Raw genomic sequence first — 11,359 nt, forward strand, 5'->3', positions numbered from 1 at the left:
CGTGCTGAGGAGTAGAAAGGTTCAGCAAAGTAACTCATCCCCTCGGTATATGAACTGAATACTATCCCATTGAGTGACGACTATATTCCAGGAAAACGTTTCTAAAATTTGAAGGTTCCTATCAGACATCTGCAATCGTTTGGAAATAAGTTGAGAAGTGGAGCAGAACAGTGAAATCAAGTGATTGGCAATGATGTCTGGGAGGCATGGGGCAGGAAGTGAGAGTGGAACTGGTGGTGCAAGACTCAATGTCAGTGCCAATCGGTCAACTTTTACTGCCCAATGTTTACAATTGCTAACACATTACACCTCGTCAAATCTCCGCAATGATCTTGTTCCTCTTGTTGAGGTCTCCTCTGTGTGTATTAACGTGGTTCATGGGCACGGAGAGGATGAACACATCCTCTTTCTCCTGTCAGTTTAAACAGGTCAAGGTATCAGTTTGCAATTAATGCAAGGGGAGATTATCTGTTTCTATGCCTTTTCAGAGTAGAATGTTCAAATGTAAACTGTCTGAATTTTTAAATTCGAGGACTGATTGCAATTCTCTGTGAACAACATTATTCCGAAAACACATTTCCAAGTCCTGTGAAGAAGTGGTTAACCAACTTCACGTATGGATGCGCAAAAGGGTCCGTGCGGCGCCGTGGCTTAGTTGGTTAAAGCGCCTCTCCAGTAAACAGGTGATCCTGGGTTCAATTCCCAGCGGCGCCTGCTTGATGCATACATATTTGAGCTTGGTGTTTCAACTCTTTACAAATGCTGTGTCAACCAAGTCAGCGTCGACTTTGACATTTGGAGATCCAGGTTAAGTTACAACAGTGGTTGTTCCCTTTAGTTCCGAACTATCAATTAAGTCAGTGGTTTCTTTCCGTTATTCAACAAGCTTTTTTTCCTCTTTTTCCCCGTCCTTCATTCCCAGTTTGGTAGGAATAACGAGATTACACAGGAGGTGTTGCGAATTTGCCAGAGAACTTTCTGGTAATGACCTAGATACCACCAGCTGATCACTCTCATTCTCTGATGTCAACGATCATTCATTTAAACCAACAGTATATACATCGTTTTGATTCTTTAGTTGTAGTATACTTGCGTTTTTTTTTTCTTATGGTGGATTCAGAATTCTACTTTGAATTCGAAACAGTCACAAATGATTGAGGAAGGAAAGTCGCCTGACCTGAGATCGAATTGACAGACACATTATCCGGAGAATGTGAGGACAGATCTACACACTCCAGTCAATGAGCAAAAATCTTCTCATCAGCTGCACACTCAAACTGTCTCGAAATGTCAGACTTTTTATCGAGCATAAATAGGTAATGAGCTGTATGGACAGACAGAGTGTTGGAGAATGTGAAAAAGAAAGAGGGTGAGGTGGATACACAGAGACAAAGAGAGACAAATGGAGACACGTGCTGAGTTAGATACTGAAAGAAACAATTCTCCATTAGACATTGCTGCAAACTGACAGGAAGGAAACGAAAAAAGGCAATCATTTAAGCACAGCCTTTTACCAGCTGAGAGCAACGGAGGCAGCATTACAGCCAATAAAGTCCTTTTATATTTTTAAAGGTGACATCTGTCAGCCATTGAGTTTTTTTGATAAATATCCTGAGTCGACAGATAAGACTGATTATTTTCCGAGAATTACAGTAAGGAAGTGTATAACTGACGTGTTCTGTCGATCTGAAACTTTAACTCGGTTTCTCTCGACAGATGTTGCCAGGCCTGATGAGTTTCTCCAACAATTCACGTTTTTTTTCGTTCAGATCTACATCATCAAAGAAAAATGAAACTCAGTAGTCTGTTGATGGACTCATTTTTAAAACCCCTCAAAAAAACTGTTTAGCATTCTAAAAGTCAAATATACACGACACTGACTATACAGGTGCAAACTTGCAAAACCACTTTTAAATTCAGGACCGAGAAGACTCAAGACCGAACGTATCCCTATGCTTTTCGAGTCTCGACAATATATGGGAAATCACGTTTCCGTGACCTGCCAAATGCACAATTGTCAAATTGACTGGCTGTAATAACAGGCTCCGTCAATTTGGCAGAATGGGAGCGGGAGAACAATAAGTTTCCAACTCCAGATAAGTTTCCAACGAGATTTCCACTCTATCATTACAACCAGCTTATTAGATCTCAGGAACAGTACCTGACTGTCCCGCACCTCAGCAGAAATTGATATCTTTAGATGCTGGAGATCAAAGTCAATAAGTGTAGCACTGGGAAAGCACAGCCTGTCATGCAACATCTGAGGAGCATGGGAATCGACGTTTCGAGCATTCGTGATGAATAGCGTATACGTGAAACAACGAGTTTCTTGCTCCCCGGATGCTGCTTGACGTGCACCACACTTTTTGTCTATATCCCCCATCAGCTCATCTGCTTCGGAAAATTAATGATGAACTTGCCGCCACTCAGTTTGATTCTTCTGTCTCATGTTTTACAGCTTTCAACATTCTATTGCTCATGTGAATCAGATCATCCAGATTACTGTATAAAACTAAACTGTGGATGCTGGAAATCTGAAACACAAGCAATACTTGATGGAGCAACTTTGCATTCTCTGAATAGTTGAACATTAAATTGGGAGCAGGAAATAAGAAAGCAGCAATTTAAAAACTGCTACATATTGTTTCTCCAAAAAAAATGATGAAGTGCAGTTTTTCGATCAGTCCTTCACCGTCTCAAGTGCTGATAGGAATGGGGAAATAAATGTTGGCCCAGCCATTGCTGAACAAATGAAAAAAAACTTTTTGCGTTCCTCATCAGTTGTTACCCCTGCAGACCATGTCAATTTGATTCATAAAGCAGGACAGCGAGACCGCTCTGCATTTCAGAGTCTTGCAACATCTCATTTAAATTAAAGGTTCATTATTGAAAGTTACTGACAGACATTTCATTCTGTACTTCATTCTGCATGTGTCAATACTTTACGCAGAAGGTTCCTCATCACGATATCATACAATTTTAATACCTTTAACGTTCGATTCACGGTTTAACTTCCAAACTACTTTCACCAAGAAGATGCGCATTGTTTTAAATCGAAGATTAAGCTGAAATGAAGCCTGTTGGAAAATAAAAATATCGCTTTATCACTCTTTGTTACTTGTTTAGTGTTTCTGTGTGAAACACGTTAAACTTGAGCCCTCTCGGTTTGAACTCCACCATCCTGGGTTAAAAGAAGACCTGGGCCAGTCACCTATCCACCCCTCATCATGATTTTATAAACGTCTAGAAGGTTACACACCAGCCTGGAACACTGCTGGGAAAAGCCCCTGCTCAAACACTGTCTTTAAAAATCTAGCTGTATCGACACTGCAACATCCTTGTACATATTCTCTGCACACTTTCAAGTTTTACAACACCTTTCCTGTTGAAGGTGATTGGAATTGTCAGCAGTCTTCTAAGTGTGGTCTCATTAATATTCTTTACAGCCACAAAATGACATGTGAACTCCAATAATCGATGTTCATAAAAATGAAGACAAGTTTGCCAAATACTTTCTTCACGAACTTTTCTACATGTGAAACCAATTTTCCTGCTGTCATAGTATTTGCTGTGACTTATAATGTCGTACTTGTCTTCTTAACTACTATATTCTGCTGCCTTCACGACTCTGTGGAGCCACATGCAAGGTGTTCCTTTGGGTGTCCCACTGCTCTAACTTTCTTTGAGCACTCCCATGACGTGTTACTTACAAAATGCATCGCTTGATGTTTTTATTGTTATTATCAGCTCCCAATATCTGCCCATTTGACAAATCCACGTCCAAAAACCTGGAACCGAAGACGGTCTTCCTCACTGTTTACCACTTTGCCAATCTTCATATCCTCCTCAAATTTTCTCATTATCTCCCCCAAATTATTTCCACATTCTTTATGTGCAATCACGACATTAAGGGACAAAACATTGATCCTTGTGGTAGACCACTGAATACCAGCTCCACGTCACAGAAACAGCACCATACTTTGTCTCCAGGAACCCAAATAAGTTTGCATCGAATTTACCACGTGACACTGAATCCCTTTTATTTTAACGCTGTCACCAGTCTCTGGTGTGGGATCTTGTCAAAGTCTTTCAAAAATCCTCATAAACAAAATCAACTTCCTACCCTCGTTTCCATCTTTGATCACTCCCTAAAACATATTTAATCTGATCTGTCATGCATGACCTCCTCTGACAAAACCATGCTTACTCTCGCTGGTCAAACATTGTCTGGAAAAGTTGAAATTAATTTTCTCCTTAAGAGGTTTCTCCACTTGTTTCCCTCCGAGTGATGCTCGACTCACGGCTCTGTAATTCGCTGCATTATCTCTACCAGCCTTATTGAAAACTGGTAATATATTAGTTGTCCTGCGGTACTCGAACTACTCCCAGATTTCCACAAAGCAATGTAAAACATTGGTCACAACATGTGTAATTTTCTCTCTTTTCTCACAAAGCAACGTGAGACACAACTCCATCCTGAGCTGGGGATTTGTCTCATTTTAGCCTGTCAAAATCTCCAATACCGTCTCAGTTGCGATGTGAAACGGCTCCAGAAAACCTCAGTCCCTCATCCTGCTTTCTGTAACTATATATTACCAGACAAGGACTGTCCCCACCTGAATTTGTAACGTGATTCACTCAGTTATCCAATTTACTGACACAACTGCACTATCACACTGGAGGGAGATAATTCATTTATTATACGTGGAAAACGCTGTTTCAGCCTTTGCACCTACAAATCCTATATCTTTGAGACCCAATGGCACATTATCACAGTGAGAAAGGGTTCAAGTGTTCTCTATCTGCAAAAACAAACTGCAGTCACTAAATTCCACCTCCTGCGGAGACTCCAGTCTGTTCAGATTTGATATGAGGAATTTTTTTTCTCTCTCTGTTGTTTATCGTATTGAAGACAGAACTGCGGTATAAATCCCATTCACATGATTGCTATATGAACTACGCTAAGTAGTTGATGCCTATGGCACACATTGTACTGGAATCAATCCACAACAGAAGTTTTCAAATGGAACAGCGTACTGTCTTCGGTGCAGGGGAACACTGAGCATGGACAATCTCAGGCTTCCAATGGGGCACACACACTACCGTTCTTCCTCGATCATTCACCGTATCAGATTCCAAACAGGGCAAAAACAGAAGGTGCTGGAACAGCTTTGCAGGTCTGGCCGCAACTGAGTAGAGAAATAAGAGTTAGCATTTCGGGTCCAGTGTCCCTTCGTCAGAAATGTTGGCACCGAGAAAACTTTGGCCTATATGCAGAAGACAGGGTGGTGGGGTGGGTGTAATCAGTAAACCATAGGTGTGTATCGACCTCAAAGAGAGAGAAGAAGAATTAGACAGACAAATGAATAACCATCTGGCTTGGAGTGTGAGTAGTTTTTATTGGAGACGGTTATTGACTAAACAGACATAGTGGTGTAATGTCTGACTATGTGATAACAGGAGTGGCGTGTGGGGTAGGGGGCGAAGACATGAAGGAGGTCACGCCCTAAAAATATTGAAATTGCTGGAGTCCGGATGGTTGCAGTATCCACAAATGGAAAATAAGATGTTGTTCTTCACGCTTGTACTAAGCTTCGCTGGAACACTGCAGTAAGCCTGAGACAAAGATGTTGACCAGGCAACGGGCTTGTCTGTTAATAGGGCCTGGAAGTGATAATTCAGGGTCTTTCTTGAAGACGGAGCTTGGATTTTCCGCAAAGCAGCCAGTCAGTCAAAACTTCATTTCCCAAGATAGTGGGAACCACATAACGAGCAGTGAATGCACAATACTGGGCTGTGCGAAGTGCAGGCAAAGTGTTGCTTCATCTTGAATGTGTATTTGGGCATTTGGATACTGAGGAGGGAGGACGTAAATGGACAGATGAGGAAACAAAATGCACAAAGCAAGGATTATTCAGGAGAGATTATGACAGATGTTGGAAATCATGAGGTAAGAAAGCTATCATAAAGACAGTTTACCAAATGATTGTAGCAATTGGAACAAAGATGAAGAGTTAATGGCACAACTCATCACTAATGAATTTGTTTTAGTTGCCATTACGGAGACATAGTTACAGGATGGTCATGACTGGGATTGAACTATCCAAGGTTTTCAGACTATTCTGAAGGACAGACAGAAGAGTCTGATATTCAAGGACGACTTCAAGGCGAGATGGTATGGGTTCGATGGAGATTGAGTTTGAATTCATTTCGGTGGAAATTAGAAATTCTAAGAAGAAAACTTCACTAATAGGCGTAGTCTGTAAACCACAAAATAAATGATTACATTGGGGAGGTCAATGAACAAAGAACGAAGTAATGTCGGTCAAAATGGGCCAGCTACTTTATTTGGGGATTTTAATCAACATGTAGATGTGTCGTGGAAAAGCGCAGCAGATCAGGCAGCATCCAAGGAACAGGACAATCAACATTCGGGCCCGAAACGTTGATTCTCCTGTTCCTTGGATGCTGCCTGACCTGCTGCGCTTTTCCAGCAACACATTTTCAACTATGATCTCCAGCATCTGCAGTCCTCACTTTCTCTTCCATTCAGATGTATCGAACTTGCTCAGTCAGTATTGCGTTGGGGAGGACTTTCTTCGATTTAATCGTGATGGTTTACCTGAACAGTATGCCAAAGAAGCGATGAGTTCGCAAGCTATCGTCGATCTGGTCCTCCGTCGTGAGACAGGCATAATTAATTCCCTCATCATTAAGGATCCTCTCGGAAGGAGTGATCACAGTGTGGTTGAATTTATAATGCAGACAGAGAGGGTGAATTTAAAAGCAAATGCCAGATTCCTGTGCATGTACAAGGGGCTGTATAATAGAATGGTGCGGGACGAGCTAAAGTAGACTGAAAACAAAAAAAAACTTATGGTGAACCAGCTGATGAGCTGAACTTTCAAATACATTTTTTCAAACCGCTCAGCAAATTATATTCCAATGAAAAGGAAGGACTGGACGAAAAGGTGCAATCCGCCATGGGTGGCTCAAGATAAAACGGAGACTATCAAATTCATGGAGAAGGCATACAAAGTGGTCGAATTCAGCATGAAACTGAAAGATTTTGAAAGCTTCAAGGTCAAAAGAAAGCCACAAAAAGTGATGTAAATAATCATAAGAAAGAACAAGATTTAAAAAAAAAACAACTAGTACAGAATATAATATATTTAGCAGAAGTTTCAACCAAAAAAAAAAAGAAAAAGAGTGGTTAAGGTGAATGTTGGCCCTTAGGCATTTAGTTATGAGTTAGATAGTGATGAAATGACTGAGTCATTGAACAGGTATTTTGTACCGTTCTTCACAGCGGAAGTCACTAACACATGCCAGTAATTGACAAAGAGACAGAGGTCGGTGAGGACTTGGAAACAATCTTTATTATGGAAAAACGAGCGTTGGGCAAACTAATGCAGCTCAGGATAGACAGTCTGCTGGCCCAAATGGAACGCATTCCAGGGTGCTAAAGAATCGGCGGGGGAAAAAACAGGTGCACTGGCGGTAATTTTTCAAATTCGCTGGTCTCTAGGGCAATTTGAGCAGATTGGAAGACAGTAAATCTGGTGCCACTGCTTAAAAATCTGGCGCCACTGCTTTAAAAAAGGGAGGTAGACAAGAGGGAGAATTATAGACCAGTTAGCTTAATCTCTGTAGAAGAGAAGGTGTTTGAATCGATTATCAACGAAGGATAAGAGGTCACTGCGATAGAGATTGAACAGACACAGCATGGATTCATGAAGGGCAGGTCATGCTTGACAAATCATTTGGTATTCTATGAAGACAACACACGTATGGTGGACAACGGGGACTCAGTGGGTATGATACAACTAGATTTCCAAAAGGCCTTCGACAAGGTGCCGACAAGAGGCTGATGCATAAGGTAATGATACATGATGCTAGTGGTCGGGTAAAAGTATGGATAGAGGATTGGTTAAATAACAGGAAGCAAAATTGACGATAAATGAGTACTTTCTGGCTGGCAATCAGTGAGTATTGGTGTGCCTCAGTGATGGGTTTTGGGACTGCAATTACTTACATACAACATACAGCACATATAGAGCATTACAGCGCATTACATACAGAACATTACGGCCCATCGGGCGTCGATGTTGCATCGACGTGTCATACCAATCTGAAGCCCATCTAACCTACACTATTTCATGTTCGTCCATATGCTTGACCAATGACAAATTAAATGTACTTAAAGTTGGTGAATATACTACCGTTGCTGTTGAAGCATTCCATATCCTTACTACTCTCTGAATAAAGAAACTACATCTGACAACTGTCCTATATCTATCACCCCTCAATTTAAAGCTATGCCCCCTCGTGCTCGCCCTAACCATACTTGGAAAAAGGCTCTCCCCGTCCACCCTATCTAACGCTCTGATTATCTTATATGTCTCTATTATGTCACCTCTCAACCTTCTTCTCCCTCACGAAAACAGCCTCAAGTCTCTCAGCCTTTCCGAGTAAGTCCTTCCTTCCATACCAGGCAATATCCCAGTAAATGTCCTCTGCACCCTTTCCAAAGCGTCCACATCCTTCTTATCATGCGGTGACCAGCATTGTACACAATAATCCAAGTGCGGCCGCACCTGGGAGACAACGTTCAAGGATCTGTGTACCTGAACACCGATATCTCTCTGCTCATCTACACTACCAATAATCTTACCATGAGCCCAGTATTTTGCATTCAGGTTAAACGGACCAAAGTGAATCAAGTCACACTTGTCCGCATTAAACTCCATTTGCCACCTTTCAGCCCAGCTCTTCAGCTTACTTATGTCTCTCTGTAACCTACAACATCCTTTGTCACTGTCCACAACTCCACCGACCTTAGTGCTGTAAGCAAATTTACTAACCCATCCTTCTTCACCCTCTTCCGGGTCGTTTATCAATAATGACGAACAGCAGTTGTCCCAACACCGACACTTGCGGTACATCACTGGTAACTGGACTCCAGGATGAACATTTCCCATCAACCACCACCCTCTGTCTTCTTTCAGCAAGCCAATTCCTGTTCCAAACTGCGATATCCCCCACAATCCCGTTCTTTTCGCATTTTGTACAATAGACCACTGTCGGGAACCTTATCGAACACAATTTATATTGATGATTTGGATTTTGGGACAACGTTTAGTACATCGAACATGACAGATGAAACGAAGATGAATGGCAGAGCACAGTGTGCAGAGGACTGTGTAACATTGTAGAGGAATATAGAAACATTGGCTGAGTGTGCAAAAGTCTGGCAGATGGAATGTGAAGTCATCCATTTTGGTAAGACTTAGAGTAAAAAGGGTTATTAATTGTCTACTAAGATGTTGAAGCATGCTGCTGTGCATAGGGACCTGGGTGTCTTTTTGCAGGAATCACAAAGATTTGGTCTACAGGTACAACAAGTAATTAGGTAGGCAAATGTAACGTTGTATTTCATTTCTAAAGAGCTTAGGTTTAATAGAAGGGAGGTTATGTTGCAACTGTACAGGGTGCTGGTGAGGACATGCTCAGAGTAATGAGAGGGAGTTTGGTCTCCTTACTTGAGAAAGAATGAACTCGTACTGGAAGGGGTGCAGAAGAAGTTCACTGGGATAATGTCAGAGTTGGGGGAATTGGGGTATGAGGACACACTGATGAGATTGAAATTATATTCATTGGAATTCAGAAGAATGAGGAAAGATGTTATAGAAATATGTACAACTTTGAAAGGAATAGGTCAGGTAGAAGTAGAAAGGATGTTTCCACCATCGGACGAAATTTCGACACGATACCATAGCCTCAAGATTCGAGGGAACAGATTCAGCACTGAATTGAGTAGGAACTTTTTTAACCAAAGGACTGCTACTCTTTGGAATCCTTGATTCCCGATGAAGAGCTTTTGCCCGAAATATCAATTTTGTTGCTCAATGCATGTTGTCTGACCCGCTGAGCATTTTGTAGCACTACATTCTTAGCTCTCATCTCCAACATCTGCAGTCCTCACTTTCAAAATTGGAATTCTTTGCTCAGCAGAGTAGTTGACGCCACTTCATTAAACGTTTTTAAGGATAAGATCTTATTTTTGAACAGTAAAGGAAGGCAAGGATACCCCTAGAGGACGGGTAAATGGATCTGAGCGCTCGAAATGATCAGCCATGAACGTATTGAATGGCGGAGCAGGCTCGCAGGGCTGGAGGGATAACCCCTGCTCCTATTTCTGATATTTTTTACGCATGCATGTTTCACATCTTCAGCAATTGCAGGGGAAATTTCCACGGTGCTATGTGGGGCAGTGTTGGGCGTAAAGGCAGAATGCACCTGGAGGGAAGATTCCATGCGGAAGGCAGTGAAGGTAGTTGAGAGAAATATGTGTGTGGTAATAGCATTTTGCTGGAAGTGGATTTTTTAAAAAGAAAACGATTACCACTTGAAGCACCACAGCGCATAAAGCTGCAGAATAAGATCTGGAAAATGGGATGAGAGTTGATAGGCGCTTGATGCCTGACATTGGCAACAATGACAAAAGAGCTCTCTCCTTGCGGTAAAAGTTCTAGTCTCTCTGAGAAATTAATTGCAACAGCGTCATACGGCCACAAGATAAATCAGAGTCCGGAATTTATCCAGCAAGTAATAAAATTCTTTGTTCCCTGAAGCCTATCTATCAGACTGCCTGCCATTACACACCACCTACGAATACTCACTAACTGTCTCCATTAAGCGATTTTCACTCTCCTAGCCAGATCTTTGGCCAACTTTTCTTCTCCTTCTTTGGGTTCTTTCCCCACCTATCGTTTATTTCTTTACAAGACAAAAGTTAGTAATACTCCTTATTTGCCTGACCGAGTACAGTATTGAGAACGCACGGTGCAGGAGACGCACAGCGGGTAAGGCAGCATCCAAGTCGCAATAAATATTTCAGTCAGGACCTTCTTGAGGACTCCTGACTGCAGTTCCAACAAAATTGCAAAGCTCAACAGCACCCAGAACAGAACAGCCAAATTGATCAGCACCGCATGACTGACACAACATCGACCCAGATCAATTTCGTCCACCAACAAAGACTAAGACATGCATGTCATACCATCCACAAGATACACTGCAGAAATTGACCAAGCCTCTTTAAACCGTATCTTTCACATTCACAACGAATTCCATCTCAAAGGAAAAGAGTAGGTAGGAAAACCGAACAAACCAGTTATCATCCTGACCTGGAAATATTTTGCCATTCCTCTCCTGTCAGTCTCGAAATTCTGGATTTCCCCTCCTTTACAATGTGGGTCTCCTGATAGCACACGGGCAACAAAGTTTCCAGAAGGCAGCTTATCATCACCAGCTGCTCTGAGCAGTTGTAATCCTTCCCACAATCCGTACATTTCCA

The 11,359-nt window shown here is 41.9% G+C and overlaps 1 non-coding gene across 1 annotated transcript; it reads left to right on the forward strand.

Annotated features, from left to right (window-relative positions):
- The first annotated feature begins 640 nt into the window (after nt 1-640).
- On the forward strand, nt 641-714 carry trnat-agu (transfer RNA threonine (anticodon AGU)). Its single transcript has one exon. It is a non-coding gene; the product is annotated as a tRNA-Thr (tRNA).
- The last annotated feature ends 10,645 nt before the right edge of the window (nt 715-11,359 follow it).

The sequence above is a fragment of the Chiloscyllium punctatum genome, chromosome 35 (assembly GCF_047496795.1).
Source record: "Chiloscyllium punctatum isolate Juve2018m chromosome 35, sChiPun1.3, whole genome shotgun sequence".
NCBI lineage: Eukaryota > Metazoa > Chordata > Chondrichthyes > Orectolobiformes > Hemiscylliidae > Chiloscyllium > Chiloscyllium punctatum.